The following is a 20,418-nucleotide window of genomic DNA, read 5'->3' on the forward strand; positions in this document are numbered from 1 at the left end:
AGTGAACAGGGAGGTGGCGGGTGCAGGTGGCTTTGTCGAGGAATCTGCAGTGAGGGGCAGAACCCTGGAAACAGCGGGGTACAAAGTTCTCAGCTAGGAGCCGTGAGGCCATCTGCAGGGGCCTGAGGGCAACCCTGGAGACAGAGACCCCATGCCAAGGAGGCTGCAGGGGAGGGAGTCAAGGTAAGAGGTGGCATGGGCCGAGTTTGAGCTGGCACACTCCAGCAGGGAGGAGACAGGAGGTTACAGGCAGTGACTGAGGTCGTGTGGTGGCGAGGGGAGGGAGAGGGGTGGTGTAGGTCCTGGGAGCTAGCTCGCAGGGAGGAAGGCAGGCCAGGAATCCCTTCTGCTGGGAATGATTTCAGGCTGGAATTGTTTGTGGATTGATCCAGTCACCCCTGTCTCAAGCTCCCTCTGGGGTCCTGATACCCCCAGATCCGAGTCCGAAACCCTTTGGATTGCCATCAAAGCCTCCACCACCGGCCTCAGCTCCCGTTCCGGGCCTCTCCTGGCCTTGACCTCCAGGGTCCCAGGGCTTCCCATAGCTGTGGCTTCTTCCTTTGTGCCTTTGCTTCTCCGACTTATCCCTGCAATAAAATGCCACCACTTCCTGGAAGCCTTCCCCAAACCTGCTGGTGCCCTTGGTGACCCAGAATGGCTCTTTGTCTGGGGGTATCCCTTCTTGAACCACAGACAGGTGATCCAAGGCCACAGGCCATGTGCACAGAGTGGACAGGGCTCTTGTGAAGGCTGGGGTCAGGAGCCTGGCTTCTCCATTCTCCTCTACCCAAGCTTATGTAAATACCCGGAGGGACCAGCCCTCCCAAATGCAAGGACAGCACTAAAGGGAGCAGACACAAAGCATAAGGCAGGGAGGCCGCCAAAGCCCTGACTTGGACCCTACCATCCAGGCCAGCAGGCCCAGAGTGGGATCCTTGGAAATGGCAGCTCCATCAGGACAAAAGGATTCCATGGCCAAAAGCGTTCGGGAATCTCTATGTGCTATATGTCCCCTATCACCCATTAGCACACTAAAGGCTCTGAAAAGTCCTGCAGGAAAGTGCCTGTTTGAGTTTATTTAACCTGGCACATCCCAAGTTTACTGACCAGGGAATCTGTTGTGTATGTGTGTGACATGTGTGTGACATGTGTGTGACACAAGTGTGACACCTATTAGCATCACCCAGAGCTCTGGTATTCGACAGGCTTGGACCTCCTCTGTGCCTGATGTGCTACGTGACTTCAGGCTAGTTCCTTGGATGTTCTGAACCTCAGGTGCCTATTTGCAAAATAGGTTCCTTACATGGTCCGTGAAAGTGAATGCAGTGTTGGCTGGGGGTCCCAGGAGGACATAATGTAGGCCGCTCCTGCAATTCCAGCCTTGTAGTTATGGTCTGGGGCTCACAGGAGACAGCAGGAGTGAGCACTCTGCAGGGCATGGTCCTGGGGCGCACAGCCAAGAGCTGGGACAGGAACCACATCCCCCCGACCCACCCAGTGGCCATCTGACCAAAGAGCCCTCTTCCAGGTAGCAGGCGTTTCCTGGGGTCCACACTGTTGTGGTTACCCTCTGTCCAGGCCCGTCTTGTACCGCTTGGCCCTCCACTCTCTAGCCGTAGGGAATGTCTGCCGGTCCCTCCCCCTGCATCTTGCTTTCCCTGCCCTCTCCCTGGCCATCCACCTTCCATTCTCACTCCCCTCCTTTATCTGGCCAGTTCAACCTGCAGGCCTCTGCTGAGATGCTTTTTCTCCATGAGGTTTTCTGGCTCCCCTCAGTTCACAGGTCTCCACTCTGGGTTCCTGTGGAACGTCTGCTTCCTACTTCAGACACACCCGCTCCACATATGGTGAGTTTTTTATCATCTGTCTCCAGCCAGCTTGTGCTCCTCCCAGGCAAGGCTGCTGCCCCATTCACACAGAGCACAGTCTTAAAAGGGAGGCGAAAAATGGTGCTTGGACATACGATTCTCTGTTCCCTCTCGCCCTCTCTGGGCCTGGGCCTGGCATCCCCTGCCTCCTTCCTCCTGTGGGGAGCTGTAGGCTGCGTCATCCTTCTGCTGCTGAAAGTGATGAATCACCTGTCCCCATCAGCCCCGCATGGTGAAAATCCCCCTCCGAGGAACATGGAGGAAATGCCGCAGACTGTGGCTCGCCTTGTCATGGGGAGCAAGTGGGGTGGGAGGGGCCGGTGCCTGAGCAAGCCAGGAGGGGCTGGGGACTTCCCTGCTCCCTGCCCTGAGCATCTTCTTGGTTTCTGCCAGCTGGGGCTGCACAGAGGGGCGGTGGTACTGCCCTTAGCTGAGGTGGGTCCTGGGAACTGGGCATCCCCGGCAGATGCTGAGCTAAGCAGTGGCAGGGATGGGGGAGGATGGTGCTCAGAAGCACAGCCCAGCCCAGACTGCCTGACAGGCAATGGGATCAGGGAGACCCGGGTAGCTGATGAGGAGCCAAGGCCCAGGTGGGCCCCTCCTTCAGCCTGAGGTGGGAGGTGGGCAGCAGCACTGATGCAGGTATATGCGAGGGCAGGCCCCGGGGCCTTTTAGCTTGGTCAGACCAGCCCAGCAGGAAGCCAGGGCTGGGAGGGCCAGGCAGGATGAGGAAGGTTTGCACACCAGGACCAAAGCCTCAAGAAGCCCATGGGCTGCTAAAGGAGACTCCATTCTGGGTGAGGCCTGAGGCCTGCTGGTCACGCTTGCTCCTTGGCTCAGGGAGTCTGGGTCGGGGCAAGCCTGGGCCTGATTCCTCCCGTGGTCACTGCCCAGCAGGGAATCTGCTGGGGTGGGCACCGCCCTGAGTGGAGCTGCCATGGGCAACTTGCCTGCCTAGGGCCCTGGCTGCCTCGCCCAGCCCTCCCATAGGTCATGCTGGGAGCTTGAGACCGGAGCTGCCAAAGAAATGCCAGGTGCAAGCACTGTGGGCCTTGGGGCGAGGACAGTGGGGCCCACAGGGTGAGTCTCCTGCTTCTCCTAAAATACAAAACTGACCTTGCCACTCCCTGCTTCCAGTCCCTCCCTAGTGCCATCCAGGCAATCAGGACGGCACTCAGCTCTGCCCTGGGCCTGCGAGGCCCTGGGTGATGTGGTCTCCACCCCCCTCCCGCCTCACCTCTCACTCTCCCCCACCTGTGAATCACTTTCCATTTCCCTCTGCCCAAGCGCTTGGTACTCAAAGGCGACCTCAGCACCCAGCTAAGTCCTGCTCATCCTCCGCTTGCTGCTCCAGGAGGAGAGTGGCTCTGACCCCCGTCTAGTTCCTCCCTACAGTCCCACAGCTCCCGCCTGCCCCCTGCCAGCTTAGTGAACCACTGAATGGCCCCAGATGTCACACTCTTGACCAAGCCACTTGAAGATCCCACTCTAACAGCCTCTCCCCAGCAGTTCCCTTTCTAACCTGCAGGCTCCTGCAGTGTGCTCACCTGTCTGAGCACAGGGTCCATTTGGCTCTACCAAGAGTCAGCTTACCCAGCCTTCCTAAGTGTGGGTCCTGGCTACCCCGCTCCTGGGGGTTCACCGAACCTGCAGGTGGGGCCCTGATCACTGTGGGTGTTATGCAGATGTCCAGGCTGACATCTTTCACGTTGTTCACTTTAGGGCTCTTCCCTGGGGGCCCAGGCCTGGCTCCCTATTCTCTGCCCTGAGCCCCCTCCCCTGTGGATTCTTCCCTCCTCCTCCCCCAGGGTCATCACCTCCCTGCATCTCTGTCTTCCCTGCTCTTGGCCTCCTCTGATGGGACACTGCCCAGGGGGTGGGGGCAGCCTCATGCTGCTTGTCCCTTTCCCTTCCCAGAGCTTGTCTAGATCAAGCTCTCCTGGTCTGAGCTTGCTGCATGTCCTGTCGCTGTTGTCTGAGACCCTACCCTCCAGTCTCCGGGACTGTCCTGGCCCCAACACCTCTGCTAGCCCTCCCTAAGGTCCTCATGAGAGCTTCTCAAGTGGTCAATTACTCACTGACAACTCCCACTCCCAGCGTCCGCCCCATGCCTGGCCTAGGCTAGAGCTGGGGCTGCAGTGTGAACAATAGGCCCTGTGCTCAGAGCTCCCATAGTGTGGTGGGCAAACAATTTATAGACTCAGATATGCTGTTATTGCAGGAGGCTAACAAGTGCTGGGGGAGCTCCCTGGGCAAGCGGGGTTCTGTCTGGCAGAGGGTCCAGGGAGATGTATTTGAGCCTTTGCAGACTCTAGCCATTGACCTCTGCCCTTCACCTGCTCATACCTTCTCCTCCCAATAGCCTCTGTGATGCTCACTGGTTTCCGATCACAGCTGTGGGTGCACATGTCCAGACAGTCCCTTTGCCTTGACTTACTACCTGCTCTTGTGATCCCATCATGGGCTCCACATGGGCTGACCTCTCGGCTGCCCCTGGAGTGAGGGCCCTGCTGCTTGGTGTATCAAGTTGCACTTAGGGACTGCTTGGGGAAGGAAAGGCTCTGACCTCTAGGAGGAGGCCACTCTCTGGTCCTATGCAGCTGAGGGGTCCCCAGGGATGTCCTCCCCCTCTGAGTTCTCTGCCTCCCTCCCATCTAACCAAAGGTCTCAGTTGTTAACATTGTTGAACTTGTGAATAGATATGTTTGTTGTCAGGGCAGCCTACTTCAGGCTTCCTGGGAGCAGAGGGCATGGTACCTACAGCAAAACCAGCCCACCGTGATAGGACTGTTGGCTTGTGCCTGCTGCTGAGTGGGGCATCCAGGATGTACAGAGGAGCTGGCCCCATTGTCATGGTAACAAGGCCCAGGCATGAGGGCATTGGAGAAGGCTGACTTTGCACGGCTGAGCTCCATTCTCACCTGCTGATCACCGCTAGGAGTGTGTCCCAGGTGCTGGGTGAAGGCTGAAAGTGGAGACTGGGTAACCACCCTGAAACCCTGTGAGTGATCCTGCCAGCCCCTGGGCCTCACCTGGTGCGTCTCACACCAGCTAAGGATGACCCTGGAGGCAGCCAGCTCCTCAGCAATTGCCCACTCTTGTCATGCTCTTGAGCCTGGTCCACAAGGCCCTTCCGATCTGACCCTGCCTCCTTCTCCTTTCGAGCCCCAGCCCCAGGAAACGCCTCTGTTCCTTAACAGGGCTGTGTCAGTCCACATCCTGTCTTTATACAAGCTGTTAAGGCTTTGTCTAATATGTTCCCTGTCTTCTCCCACTTCTCTCCATCACCAGAGAGACTCATCCACAGGCCCAAGGCCCAGGATAGTCACCTCCCCTAAGCAAAGTGGAGCACATCTGCTCTGCTCTGTGCTACGACTGGCAGCCCCATCACATTGCTTTTTGTCTACTACCCCTGTGAGACTATGACCTCCCAGAGGAAAAGGTCCAGGTCTTCTCTGTTGTATCTCCAGGGTTTGGCAGATGGAATTGCTCAATAAACATGGAACAAATCAACTTAGTCAAGATTCCTTTGGTTACAAGTTTAGGCAAAAGGAAGTTTCTCGAGAAAAAGTCTCATAACTGCAGGAATAAGAGGGCATGGGTGGCCCTCAATGAGAGCTGGAACTATGACTGACACAGCTCCAGGATTCACTTGCATCTTCTCTCCTCCACTTCCTCCCTGTGGTGAACAACGTGACCACCAATGGCTCCAGAGCTTTCTGGCTCCAAACCCATGGAGGAACCAGGCCACCTCTTTATATTCTTACATTAAAAATGCCAGGGAAGAATCCTGATTGGCCCAGCTTGAGCTAGTTGCCTATCCTCGGACCACCCATTATGAGGAGGGTATCTAAGAAGATGGCAGTTCCCATTCAAAGCTCATAGTTGGAGAAGGGTGGAGAGCAGATGCTAGGAGGAGGGTGCTGTTCTGGGCAGCCAAAACAAAGTGAAACATTGCATGAGTGAACGACTGAATAAATGAATGAGCCAAGAGCAACGCAGGTTCTCACAGATAATGGTACAGCTTCTGAAGCGTTTGCAAATCATTCTCATTGGCTCTTGCAAAAGCCCTATGACCCCACATTTCACAGATGAGAAAAGAGGCTCAAAGTCACACACTAGAGAAATGCAGCCAGGATGCCACCTCCGTATGGCTTATGAGGTGAGTGCCCTCAGAGGCTTTCCTCCCACACAGATGTGGGCAGCTAGACCTCTCCTGGGCAGTCACTGGAGAAAAGGGCGAGTGTCTGCCTGTGAGTGAGGGAAGAGGGGACTCTGCCAAGGGTTAACTTCAAATCCGTTTCTGCACCAACTCTCTTGTTTGAAAATCTTCTCTTGCCTCAGTCAGCATTGCACATGAGGACATAGCTGCTTCCTTGGAGATTTGAGATCGTGCCATCTTGCTTTAAGGTTAGACTATGATTCCCAGCAATGATTATCTGAGGTTGTGACTAGAGCCATAAGCCTCCAGGACGGGGGTGGGGGACATTATCCAGAACCAGACAAATTTGAGAGGGCCTTTGACCCGGGTTTTAGAGGGCAAGTGGGCTGGTCAGTTTTCACCTCCTACTACCTCCCGCCCGCATACACCAGGGAATGCACTGATTTTTCCTGTGCCTTTATCCTAACACCTGGCACTTTCTCCAGTGCAAAGGGATCAGCAGCTACACTTGCTTCTTAAGGGCAAGACTTGCATCTGTTCATCTTATCCTCCCAGAACTTCGGGCCTATGGCAGATTGTTTATAAAAAAGGCTTCAATAACTCCTCCCATATCTATGTTATGCCCTTTTGCAATGTGACTCTGATGATTCTTTCATGAAGAGATGGAGTCTATTTTCCTATGCCTTGAATTTGGGCTTGCCTGTGACTTGCTTTGACCACTAGAATACTGCAGCCTAGTCCTCAAGAGGCCCTACAGCCTTTGCACTTGTCCCCTTAGAATCTGCCAAACTGCATGTGAACATGCTGGGCTAGCCTGCTGGAGCCTGAGACCACAAGGAGTAGACAAGCGACATCCCAGCTGAGGCTCGCTAGACTGACTACCACCAGCACCAAGAGTCAGACGTATGAATAAGGCCATCTTGGACCTTCCAGGCCCAGTAGAGCCACTGGAGGACAGTAGCCACACTAATGACCCAGCTGAGACCAGCAGAAGAATCTCCCAGCTGAGCCCAGCCCAAATTGCTGACTCACGGAATTGTGAGCAAATAAAATGGTTGCTGTTTTAAGCAGCTAAGTTTTGAAGTAGTGTGTTACACAGTGATAGATAAGGGGTACAGGGCGGTTCCTAGTTGTAGTGGTTGAATTCTGTGTCCCAAAAAGATACGTTCAAGTCCTAACCCCCAGTACCTGTGAATGTGACCTTATTTGGAAAGAGGGTCTTTGCTGACGTAATCGCGTTAAGATGAGGTCACACCAGATGAGAGTGGGCCCTAAATCCAATGGCTGATGTCCTTAGGAGAGAAAGGAGAGAGGGATTTGGATACAGAGACAGAGGGGACACAGAGAAGAAGGCCATGTGATGAGGAAGGCAGAGACGGCAGGGAGGTGATGCAGCCCTAAACCAAGGAATGCCAAGGGCAGCCAGGAGCCACCAGGAGCTAGGAAGGGGCAAAGGATTCTCCGCTAGTGCCATTGGAGGGAGCGTGGCCCTGCTGACACCTTGATTTTGAACTTTCAGCCTCTAGAAGGGTGAGACAATAAATTTCTGTGGTTTTAAGCCCGCTGGTTTCTGGTAATTTGCTATAGCAGCTTTAAGAAATTAATACGCTACTTCAAAAGTTTCGCTGGGAGAGTGCTGGCTGCCTGCATGGAGAAACTGAGAAGCAGTGGGGAACTGGCTCACCCCTTGTCACCTCTCCTGCACTGACTGCACTCGCCATGCACCTGGGCTGCTACCACCCAGGGCTCAGACACACGCATCTTCTGCCCAGCCCTCCAGGTCCGGCTGCAGCTCTGCCAGGCATGACGCTCATGGCTTTCTTTGAAATGATATGGTGTGTGTGCACCTGTGTGAACACACAGTTTTTTCTGCACATAAAAGTAGTTTCTGAACCTTTAAATATGCTTGGAAAATATAACAAAGTAAAAGAAGAAAAGAAAATTTCCCAATAACTTTATCTTCCAGAGACAGGCACAGTCAACATTGGTTTGTAAATCCTTAGTCTCTTTGTTTATACAAATTTTGACATGCGGTACGTGCTTTTACGTGTCCTGTGTTTGTCACTCAGTAACATGCCATGGACTTTTTCTGTGTCAATAACTATGAGTCTGTTTGCTCAGTGCATATTTATTAAATACCCACTATGTGTCAGACACTTTACAGAACTCCAGGATGCAATGATGAAAAGACTGTGCGTTCGCAGTCTCTGTCCCCATGAAGTTTATAGCCTAGCAGGGGACACAGGCATCAAGCAAATAATTACACAAATTCTTTTTTGATTTTCTATTTTGCAACCATTTTAGACTTACAGAAGAGTTGCAAAAATGATGCAGAGTTCTCATATACCCTTCACCCAACTTCTCCTGGTATGTATATCTCTCACAACTATACGATTCCAAAGACTAAGGAATTAACATTGGTGCAATGCTATTCAGTACAGACTTTCTTTTCCACTTATACATTTATTTTCTGTTCCAGGATCTAATCCAGTGTCTCATATTACATTTGGTTGTCATGTTTCCTTAAGCTCCTCCAATCTGTGACAGTTCATCAGTCTTTCAGAACCTTAAGACTTTTTAAGAGTACTAGTCAGTTGATTTGTAGAAGCTCCCATAATTTGGGTCTGTCTGATGTTTCCTCATGATTAGATGAAGGTTATGCACTATCGGAAAGGGTGCCATCTAAGAGGCCAGCCCTTCTCAGGGCACCATATCAGGAGGCACACGATGTCAGTATGTCTCATTAATGGGGATGTTAACCTTGGTCACTTAGTTAAGGTGAAATCTATGGGGTTTCTCCACTCTAAAGTTACCATTTTCCCCTTTGTCACCAATAAAAATTTGTTTGGGGGAGAATATTTTGATACTATGCAAATACCATGTTTCTTCGTGAACTTTGCCCACCAAGTTTAATACCCATGAGTGGATCTTGCCTGTAGAGATCTGGTGTTTTAATGGTGATTTTCTACTTCCTCATTCCTTCTGTGTTTATCAAGTGAAGTTCTTCTGTAAGGGAAAGGTGTCACAAATGCTGCTCCTGTGACAGCAGTGAGGAGTTTTCCGAGGATGCGATGAGAACATAGAACAGAGTAACCTCACTCAGTCTGTGGTAGTCAGGGAAGTCTTCCCTGAAGAGGTGATATTTAAGATAATTCCTGCAGAATCAAAAGAAATTAGCAGGGTAAAGGGTTGAGGGTAAAAGGGAGAATGTTCCAGGAGCAGGGAGTAGCAAGTCTATACCCAAAGCTGATGGAGACTGAAATTGCATGACTGACTTTGGCCAGGTTGAAACTTTGGCCCCCTGGAGGGGCTTCCTCCTTTGAAGGGAGCAGCTGCTTCTTACTCCAGCCAAAGTCTTGCCCAGTGAAAATGAGGGCCTAGAATTGCCAGAGTTTCTGGTGTTCAGGAGAAGCTGGACATCTGGATTTTTTTCCGTAAAATTTCTCAGTCTTTTTAATGTTGGCAAATAATCCCATTCTCCTTAAAAGCCAAACAAAACCTGTAAGCTGTCAGGGCTTTTTTTAAGACTATTATTTTAGAGCAGTTTTAGGTTCACGGAAAGACTGAGAGGAAGGTACAGAGATTTCCCATATATCCCCTGCCCCCTCCACGCACAGCCTCCTCATCATCCACATCCCCCACCACAGTGGTACATTTGCTATGGTTGATGAACTTACACTGACACATTACAATCACCCTAAGTCATAGTTTCCATTAGGATCCACTCTTGGTGTTGTATATTCTACACATTTGAATAAATGTAGAATGACCTGTATCCACCGTTACAGTGTCATACAGAGTAGTTTCACTGCCCTAAAAATCCTCTGTGTTCTGCCTATTCATCCCCCTGCCCTCCCTTCCTTCCACCCCCAGCTGTCTGTTTTTATCTGTGCGTGGCTGAATCATAATTTATTTATCTCCTGTGGCTGGACCTTGAACGTATTTTCAATTGTTCACTGTTATAAACAATGCTGTAATGAACATCCTTGTACAGACAACCTTGACACCTTCTCTGGCTATGACAGTTTGCCCTGAATAGTCACTGTGGCCTCTTCATGGCCAGACCCCATGGTATTTCCAGGTCCCACTCACCTTCACCCTCCACACCTCATGCTCCCCCAAGGCCTCAGCTCTCCCTGTACTTTTCCACCTCCTTCAAGGTCTCTGTCAGCTGTGGCTGAGACCACATTGGAATCTCCACCATTAGTAAAGTCTGTGAGGTGGTCTGGGCTGTGGTGCCACAGAAGGGGCTCAGCTCTCTCCTGGGTTGAGGGACACAGTTGGTCCTGGATGCATTTCAGGCTAGAGCCTTGGCCTGGCTGTTCTGCTGATCTGCTTCCTGGAAGGGAAGGGCCCAAGGCCGGCTCTGCAAGCACTCTGGTTGCTGAAAGGGCAGCAAATACATTTTTGGCAGATTTACTGAATTGCTCTGATAAGGCTGGTATGGAGGAGATAAGGAGCCTGGGCCTCATGCCAGAATCCAGAGAGAAATTCCCTCTAATGGCGAGGGAAGAACCTAGGATCCACTGCTAGAGCTGGTGGGCGGGGGCCACAGCCCCAGCTCTCTGGCCACACCCAGCTTCCTTCCCGTGGTGCCATCTTGCACCACTGCCTTGGTGTTGTGCCTGGACTGTTCTTACTGTGGGGGTTAAAAGCCAGCTTGACATGTGGTGGGGGGTGGAGGGGTGAGAGGAAGGGCAGGTTTCCTTGCCCCTATGGCTCTTACAGAGGGAGACAAGGGAAAACTTTCTTTCCTGCTTGTCCTGAAGGAGGCTTCATCTGTGTCCAGGTAGGAGGCGAGGGTGAAACCCTGATGGCTGCTCCTGAGGGGCAGGGGTCTACCTCATACTCTCTGATCTTGAATAGTCCAAGTGGCACTTTCTGGAGGATTTTTAAAGATATACATAAAATGAAGCTATTAAGAGAGTCTGGCTGTCAGTGGGCTTCCTTCTAGACTAATTTTAAAAATAATAAAAATTACCTTAAAAATAATAATGTCCCCATTTACTGAGCACTAACTCTGTGCCAGGCTTCATGCTAAAGCCTCCGTGTATAGTACCTCATTTAACTCTCTTGCCAACTCCCAGGGGTTCAGGTTAATAGCCTTGGTTTCAGGATGAGCTTAAAAACCTGCTCCGAAGTTGAACTGAGGCTGGGCACATCAGTGGGGACAAGCCTGGCTTCCACAGCATCCAGAAATCCCCACCTGGACCACAGTGGACAAGACTGCTGTCGACAAAGCACCCACTCATCTGTCTTGTGTTTGCTCCCAGGAGCCCTAGAGCATGTGTCACCACCCTATGACCTTGCTGTTTCCTAAGGCTGGGGGAGCATGTGGAGGGAGGACTCCAAGTCCCCAGAAGCTTCTGCCTCCAGAGTCTGAGCCCCAAGGTGAGACGCCCTTGCTCTGTGGACCAAGCTGCCTATTGTCCCCTCACCTGGGAAGGGCTGCATTCTAAGTTTGGATTTTTCATAATCTCCCTGGCCTCTGTGGTTTACAAGCGTTATGCATACTCAGACATTTGTGATAATGGAATGGTCACTATTTCTAACATGAGCTCTTTGGAGTCTCTGAGAGCCTGTGTTTTATAGATTCGTTTTTTCATTCACTTGTTGGTCTCCTGAGTACTTGCTGGACCTGGCACTGCTGGAGGGACTGGGGATGCTGCGGCCAGCAGGGCACATGTGGCCCCAGCCTTCCTGGGCTCATATTCCTGTGGGAAAAATGCTCGATGAAATACTAGCAAAATGAATCCATATAAAAAAGATTATATACCATGACCACATGGAATTTATTCCTGAAATGCAAGATTAGTATAATATCCAGAAATCAATGTAACTCTCCATTTTAATAGATTTAATGACAAAACCCACAATATTTCAATAGTCACGGAAAAAGCATTTGATAAAATACAACACTCTTTCATAATGAAAACATTCAACAAACCAGGAGTAGAAGAGAACTTCCTCACCTTGGTAAAAGGCATCTACAAAACCCCCACAGCTAACATCATACTTGACGGTGAAAAACTGCTTTGCCCCTAAGATCAGGAACAAGACAAGAATTTCTACTCTTACCACTTCTATTCAGCCTTGTTCTGGAGGTTGTAGCCAGAGCCATTAGGCAGGAAAATTAAATACAAGGCATCCGGATCGGAAAGGAAGAAGTAAAACGATGTCTATTTGTAGATGACATAATCTTGTGTAAAGAAAAGCCTAAGGGGGCTGGCCCAGTGGCGTAGTGGTTCAGTTCGCGTGCTCCGCTTCGGTCACCTGGGCTTCGCAGGTTCAGATCTGGGCGCAGACCTAGCGCTGCTCGTCAAGCCACACTGTGGCAGCACCCCACACAAAATAAAGGAAGATTGCCAAAGATGTTAGCTCAGCAGCCATCTTGCTCAGGCAAAAAGAGGAAGATTGGCAACTGCCCAGTGTCGCCTCACCTGGGAAGGGCTGCATTGGCCCTGTTAGCTCAGGGACAATCTTCCTCACAAACGAAAAAAGAGAAAATCCTAAGGAATCTACTAAAAAGACAATTAGGACTATTAAATAAGTTCAGCAAGGTGATAAGACACAAGGTCAATATGCAAGAATCAATTTTATTTCTGTGCGTGAGCAATAGACGGTTCTAATATGAAATCAAGAAAACAATTACACTTATAGTGGTATCAAAAAGAATAAGATGCCTAGGAATAAATTTAACAAAAGAAGTGCAAGATTTACATACTGAAAGCCACATTCTAGTGGGAACAGTTGAGAAAACAAAGGGACATCAGCTTGGCTGGGCCATGTTGTCAGGGAGCAGCAGGCAGACCCAGGAAGACGTCCCCACTGTAGCCTCAGCAACCGGTGCAGGTTTGCAGAGCTCCGTGCCCATCCGCTTGCCTCTGCCCGGCTTCAGTGCCCTTTTGCCCCATTTAGGAAGGGGATTCTGGTGGTCTTGGCCATCACAGCCTTGCAAGTAATGTCTGTATTTCAAGTTGTGCAGGTGATGGGAACTTAGTGGTACAAAGTCCAAAATGGCCTCTCATTTTGAGAAAAGGAGGTGCCACTTTCCAGAGGCCTTGCCTCGTTCGGCCTTGGGCACAGGCTGCACCTTGGAAGTTCCCTGCTGCCTCCTGCTTCTGGGAAAAATGCAAGTTGTTTTTTTTAAAATCAACCTTTTATTATAGGATGGTTTTAGATTTGCAGAATTATTACAAAGATAGACAAAGTGGTCCTGTGAACCTGTTCCCATTTTTCCCTATTATTAACATCTGCGTTGGTATGGTACATTTGCCGCAATCAATGAGTCAATATTGATATATTATCGTTAACTGAAGTCCATCCTTTATTCAGATAGCCTCCATTTTTCCCTAACGTCCTTTTTCTGTTCCGGGATCCTGTCTGGGATACCATAGTACCTTTAGTTGTCATGTCTCTTAGGCTCCTCTTGCCGGTGACAGCTTAAAATACAAGTTTTAGCTTTGACAAGGGCATGTAGAAAGAGCGAGCTCTGGAGTCAGACAGATCTTGACTCAAATCCCAGTTCTGCCCTTATTAGCTGGGGACCTAGAGTAATTTATTTAAGCCCTTTGAGCCTTAATTTCCTCATCTGTAAAATGGAGGCAATAATGTCGAGCTTGCAGGGCTGTACCTTGCAGGAGAATACATGAGGCACAGCCTGCACCGTGCCGAGCACACAGCTGTGCTCCACGGCAACAGTTCCAGTGATGTGTCCACTTGCCTCCTCCTAAGCCACTGCCCTCTTCCTCTCCCATCGTATGCTGTGTCCAGTAGGTGCACTCACCCCTGGCGTGTGCTGCACAGACCCAGCAGAAGGGCTGGAATGAAAGGCAACACCTATTTAACACCAGCTGCCCCAGGACTGCTGGGTTTTCCCCGTCTTTTCCAGTCGAACTTAGGTCCGGGCATGCGGGCCAGCGCCTCTCGTCATGGTTACCTACTTGTCAGGAATGCACAAGGCTGTCTGCTCCTGGGATTGAGTCAGCACCTGGGAGCTCTGACATACTCCTGCCCAAACCTGACCTTGACCAGCCTTGCCTTCCCAAAGGCCTGGTGGTGAGGGGACAAGCCTGTGGCTTGCTCCTTTGGGGCTGTGTTGGCAGGGCCACCTGGACACATGAGTGAACTTTGTCCCATCTGTCTGTCTGCCTGCCGCTCTCTGAGGACACTAGGTGTTTGCTTCTGGTAGAAAGTCTCCTGGAGGGAGAGCGAGTCCATGTGCAGGGAGCATGTGTGCATTTCTGGGGGTACGTGTTTGATGTGGATGTGGGTGTGGGCCCACAAGAGGAGGTATGTATGTGTGTGTACATGTGTGTGTAAAAGTGTGCATGCCGCCTTAGTGTACCTGAAGGTTTATGATAGATGTTGGTGGGCAGGTGTGCATGTGGCCAACCTGTGAGTACATTTTGAGTCTGAGTGTGATTGGTGTGGAAGAGTGTGTATGTGACCAGGTGTGCATTTGCAGGTGTGAAAGTGTGTTCGATAAGAGAAGGGGATCTCCACATGTCTGCTATGCTACATACCATGGGCTCAGATGCAGAAACAAATCTGATGGATGGAGCCTTCCCTATAGCCACAGCCCTGCACCTATGTGGACACAGGAACAGGGCTCGAACCACCTCCTGGGCCAGAAGTACCTCTTCTGTTCGAAGCTGGAGGTAAATCATAGAGCATGGCACTCAATGTCTCTTTACCAAGAGAATGGCGTGTGTTTGGGGTTTTGTGTGACCCTCATATCAGCCGTTGAGAGCTGACTCGTGAAGGAAGAAGCTTCTGAAAGAAGGGAGACCAGGTACAGGGAAACTGTGCTCCCATTTAGGATCACAGTGTTCCAGGGAGGCCCTTCCTGGGCCTGAGACACTGCATGGAGCTCTGAGGGGCCATGGAGCACCCCAGGCCCGCCCTGGTGCAGGAGCCACTGCAGGGAGCTGCAGGCCCCGCAGGACTCAGGGAGCTCATCCTTGGGGACTCCCCTGCCCCGGGATCCCCCTTATCCTCCCTTACAATGCTCCCTCACTTCCTGTCCCCCACCCTTTGCCACTCAGGGAGGCTTCAATCCATCGAAGCCCAAGTTTGCAAAACTCTCCTTTTATTAAAGCTTCTGTCTGGAATGCACTTTCCTCATGTGCACACCTGGCTCACTCCCTCTCTTCCTTGGAATCGTTCTCTCAAATGTCACCTTCTCAATAACCACCCTTTAAAATCACAACTCTCCCCCGGCCCCGCCACCTTACTTTAAACGCCTCACCTCCTGCCCTCCTCTGTTTCCTCCCCAGCTCTCATCACCTTCTCACACGGTGGGGACCTGCACCACGAGAGGACACGAGCGCGGAAATTGAGACTAAGCAGTTAGAAACTTCTGAACTATAGCGTCTACAGATACTACAGAATCTATAGCAATTTGATGTTGCTCAGAAACCCAAAGGCAGATCGGAAATAAAGAAGCTGATTTTTCACCCCAGAGGGTTTAAGAATCATGGTTCTAGCACACTCTGTAAAATGTATTCCATTTCCTGTTTGTCTTCTCCCCACCCGCTGCTGCTTGACTGCCAGCTCCACAGGGCAGGGATCTTCTCCGCTTTACTCCCCACGATCTCCCCAGCTCCTAGAAGAGTGGCTGGCACGTGGTGGGTGCTGGATGGATATTTGTTGAATGAGCGAATGTGGAAGAGGTGATCCGAGAGGGTGAAGCATCATCAGCTGGCCACGGGCTAGGAGGGCAGCAAATGCTCTCTGTTCCCCATCCCTGCCTGACTTGAACACAGTGCTCTGGATCCAAACCCCTGTGAGTTGTTCTTGGGGTTCAAGTACCATAGGACATGGTTGGGAACTGTTGCCCTAATAAAAAGTGTCCCACTCTGCCCTTGGCCCTGCCCCTGGCCCATTCCCAGAGGGAGCCCAAGGCTGGCAGGGCCAGGCAGAGTGGCTCTCCTGGAGGTGGAGACAGTTTGATTCCACCTGCTGTTCCCACGGCTGTGCTGGCTGGGGTTGGCTGGGGCCCACGTGGCAGCAGCACCTAGGCCTGCCTCACGGGCCAGCCATCCGGCAGGGCCGGTTCTGGGCTCGCACACCCATGGCCACACCTGCTTTGTCACTCCTCTCCTCTTTGGCCCAAGCCCTGGGGCTCAGCTTCTCTTTCTCTGACTCTACAGAATCTCTTTTGTCCTCCCCTACTCCAGTGAAGGGTGGGGGTCTGGCCAAGAAGGAGGGGTTTGGGCCCTCCGGTCAAAACATCCTTAGGGGCTACTGTCCAGGCAGCGCTCAGGGCCATTGGTGACCCCAGCACGAGGACAGGAGTAACCTTTGTACAATTGAAAGTTCAGTTCTATCTTCTTATCTGCTTCCTCTCAACCAAGCAGAACCACAGACTGGCATCCATTAACAAAGGTTCCCTCAGTTTGTGAGTCTCACCTCTCCACCTGGTCCTGGGGACATAAAGGAAGCTGGAGGAGGGAGGTTGCCAAGAGGAAGTGATGCTCAAGCTAGTTTTTGATGGATGAGTCTGGAGTTAGCAATCCAAGAGAGGAGAAAAGAGATGAGAAAGGCACTCCAGAGAAAAGAGAATGGCATATGCAAAGGCCCGAAGGTCAAGAGAGACCACAGGTCACTCAGAAACATCCATCTGGTGTGTATATGGCTAGGTGTGCACAGGAAGGTGATGGAATCCAGAGCCAGAAAAGTAGACAGGGCCAGTTCTTGTCCAGAATACTCATTTGGCCAACACTATGAGCATCCCTGTGCTTGGCTCAGTACGGGGTATTAACATAGAAAACAGATGAGAGGAACATAAAGATGTTTGGACACATAATTCGCCTTATGCGTCTCCTCACTGTACCGTCAGTGCTGGGCACATGGCAGGCACTGAATAAACATCTGTAAACACAAATGAATGAATGAGTGGATGAATGAATGAATGAAGAGATGGAATGGCCAATCTTCACAGCCACAGAGAAATAGGATGGAGTAAAGAGAAGTCAGTCTTGCTGAAGCAGAGAACCTAAACCTTAGAGAAAGCCTCTGGAAGGAGAACCGTTTCTCTTTATTTTAAACTAAAGCGGCAGGGGAGCCAGTCCCATGGCCTAGTGGTTGAGTTTGCGTGCTCTGTTTCGGCGGCTGAGGGTTTTGCCAGTTCGGATCCTGGGTGCGGACAAGGCACCACTCATCAGGCCATGCTGGGGTGGGATCCCACATGCCACAACTAGAAGAACCCACAACTAAAATATACAACTACGTACTGGGAGCTTTGGGGAGAAAAAGGGAAAAAAATCTTTAAACTAAAGAGGATTATTGTAGTTTTCAGGGCAAACCTTAGCTGAGGCTTGTGCAGTTAGTCACTCTATGGTTGAGATTTTGGTATTTTTGCCGCTGATGCAACACACTGTAAGGATTTCCACAGCACATTGTGTTGAGCAAGCAAAGGCTGCAGAGGAGAGGCTGGGCAGGGCCTCCTGGAGCTGGAAAAGAAGGCCAAATTGATGCAAGAAGAGGCAAACCTGTGCAGGGAAATGTCCACATTCTTGCCCAACCACACCTGGAATGTGGCCCCAGGGAGGAGCCTTTGCACTTGCAAGAGGCATTTATCTGAGGACGGTTTGTGACATTTGGCTGGCTCAGAATTGAAAGCTGACAGGCCCTCAGAGTAGAGGAGAATGTGTCCCTGCTACAGCCGAGGGGTGTGGCTCTCCAGGGCACCCAGAGAACCAAATGTCAGTTGTGTCCCCCTCCCACCCCAACTCTGGCTAGGGGCTGGAGATTTGCTTCGTGGGTGAGAGTAGGGGGCAGACATGGGCCAGTCACAGGTCTAGTCCTTGGAAGCTGGTCAGCCTTATTGTCCGGATTCTGTGAGGATACCCCCACCCCGGCCCCAGACCCCCTGTGGGCACCTCTGGCCCAGGGGAGAGGGTTGGGTTATAGTGAGTAGCCAGAAGCAGCTGCTCTGTCTACCCGGGGTGGAGGAAAACTGCAGCTTCATTTTTCTCCAGCTCAAAGCCTCACCTGGGAGAGACAAGGATGAGCCCAAGTCATGGGCACCCCCCAGAGCTTCATTCCTCTGGGGAGACACGATATGATACCCCATGCCCAGATGCAGATTTACTGTGAGGTTAATGAAGCTTGTGCCTCGAGGCGCTCATTTGAACAAACCCCTTCCACGACTCTAGGCCTAATTTCGTATTTGCATTTTGCATTCTTTTTCTTAAGCAGGGTCCCCCAAATCATATAAGCTTCAGGCCCTACAAAACTGCAGCCACCCTGCCAGTACTCCTTGACCCAGGAAAACCTAGAGCAGATAGTGGGGCATCTGGGAGGCTCAGGGCTCTCGGGTCTCCTTCCTGAACCTCAGGCCAGGGCCACCCCACTGGCAGCCCAGGGTGAGATGGTGGAGGGCAAGGCTCAGAGCAGTGTCCCCCCTGCAGCCAGCGGAGGTGTACCTGAGCCAATGGCCAGCCAGGCTGGATGGAAGGAGACCGTCAGCTATAGAAGAGTCAGCGTCAACTTGAGAAGCAGGAGCCAGCAAGAGTGGATGCACGAGATCAAACAGCACTTCTAATTGTGTCCATATGGCCCACTGGTGGGGCATTTGGTGATGACCCATGGTTGACCACTGGCTTAAAATGGATGTAAAATACCATTGAATTGTATACTTTAAAAGGGTGGATTTTATGGTGTGTGAATTATATCTCAATTAAAAAAAAGGTACTGAGAGCTTGGTTGCTGTGGTGCTTTTCTTGTGTGTTGGGTCTAGTACTGGGGTGTCCATGAAGGCATTGCTAGGTGCCAGAGTTTCTGGGCATCAGTCACACATGGCAAGGGCTGTTCAGGGACCACTGCATCCCGGCCGGGTCCTCACTGAGCTAGGAGACAAGACAGTGGCACTACAAACAAGTTTCCTGTCCAGCTGGGGTCCCTGGGGGCAGTGGAGCAGCTTCAGGCCTTCCTGGGCCCCGATTTGCTGCCCCTATCTGGGCACATTTCGCCCAGCCCTCTGAGCCTCACACATGCTCGGGCCAGAGGAAGAGTTAACGATTAACCCGGAGGTTAGAGAAGAGAGGGCTGGGACTGTGCTCACAGGTTGCCTTCCCGCCCTCTGGCACAGTGGAGGCCCATTCTGAGCTGCACCCCCAGCCTGCTGAGTGGAGGCACTGAATGGAGGCAGGGCAGGGCTATCCCTCGCAGAGGAACTTGGCCTCCAAAGGACTCAGCAGAGTCAGCCATGAGACCCAGGGATGAGCCCCCTCACAGCCCCGGCCCCGTTGTCACAGGTGCGCAGGCACATGGGCAAACATTCCTTCCCCAGGGCCTGCCCTACCCCACCGCGCCTGCAGCTCCACCAGCTCCGGAGCTGTTAGGACAAATTTCAAAGTGCGCCGAGAAGCCTACTCAACCTCTTTTCTGAGAATAAATATCTCCTTAGGCCCACTGGTGACCATGTGGCTGGAGAGCCCAGGTGCCCTCCAAGGGCACTAGTCAGAAGATACTGCTGGCGTCCCTCACATCTTTCTCTGTGACACATGCTCAAGCACACAAGTGCACAGACACGTACACAAATACGCATGCATGTACATGTGCTGGGCACACGGGAATCGCTTTCTTCGTTCCATCCCCCAGGTCTGTGCAAGAAAATATTAAAATGACTCTCACCAGACCAGCTCCTGCAGAAGGCACAGCCGCTTTGCGCTCCTGGCCCAGGTGCTAGGGATGGGATGGCCTCTTGCCAGGGATTACCGCACTCAGGTCTGAGCTGCCCTCCCAGGGCTTTTCTTGGGGGCAGATGGAGGCAGATGGTTCCATTTCCTTGTAGGCAGGTAGGCCGGCTCAGGAAGACACGTTCTCTAGGATCCTGCTTGGTTACTCATGAACATAGCTAAGTCCCCACACCCGCCCTCAAAATACCTCACCCACAGCCATGGTGGGAACTGTTCCCATCATGTGCCCACAGCATGTCCAGCTGCCTTCTGCCTCATGGTCAGCCTCTGACTGCCAGCCCATATCCTGATTGGGAATCTCAGTGTGCCCACCCTGCTGCGCACAGACACGTACTTTGTTTCTGATAGGGGAACACCTGAGATGGAGAATGATTTTTCTTTAACGGGTTGGAGTGATACGCTTTCCTGGGCATGGGGCAGGACTGCTGATGCCACAGCAAGAGAGGGAGGCCATGCCCAAGAATGTGCCACACACACGAACACCCTCTGCCCATGTCCAGGCAGAGGGTAGGCGCAGTGCCCAGTCTCTTGGACGGTTCCAGAAAAGCACTCCCTGTGCTGGGCCGGAGGGGAGCAGGAGGGAAGATAGGAGTCGGGGACGGATAAAGCCACCTCTGCACACCCACTCCTACTGTGGAGTAACCACAGCGTTCAATGCCGAGAGTGGTCAGGGACTATGACA

The sequence above is a fragment of the Equus quagga genome, chromosome 1 (genome assembly GCF_021613505.1).
Source record: "Equus quagga isolate Etosha38 chromosome 1, UCLA_HA_Equagga_1.0, whole genome shotgun sequence".
NCBI lineage: Eukaryota > Metazoa > Chordata > Mammalia > Perissodactyla > Equidae > Equus > Equus quagga.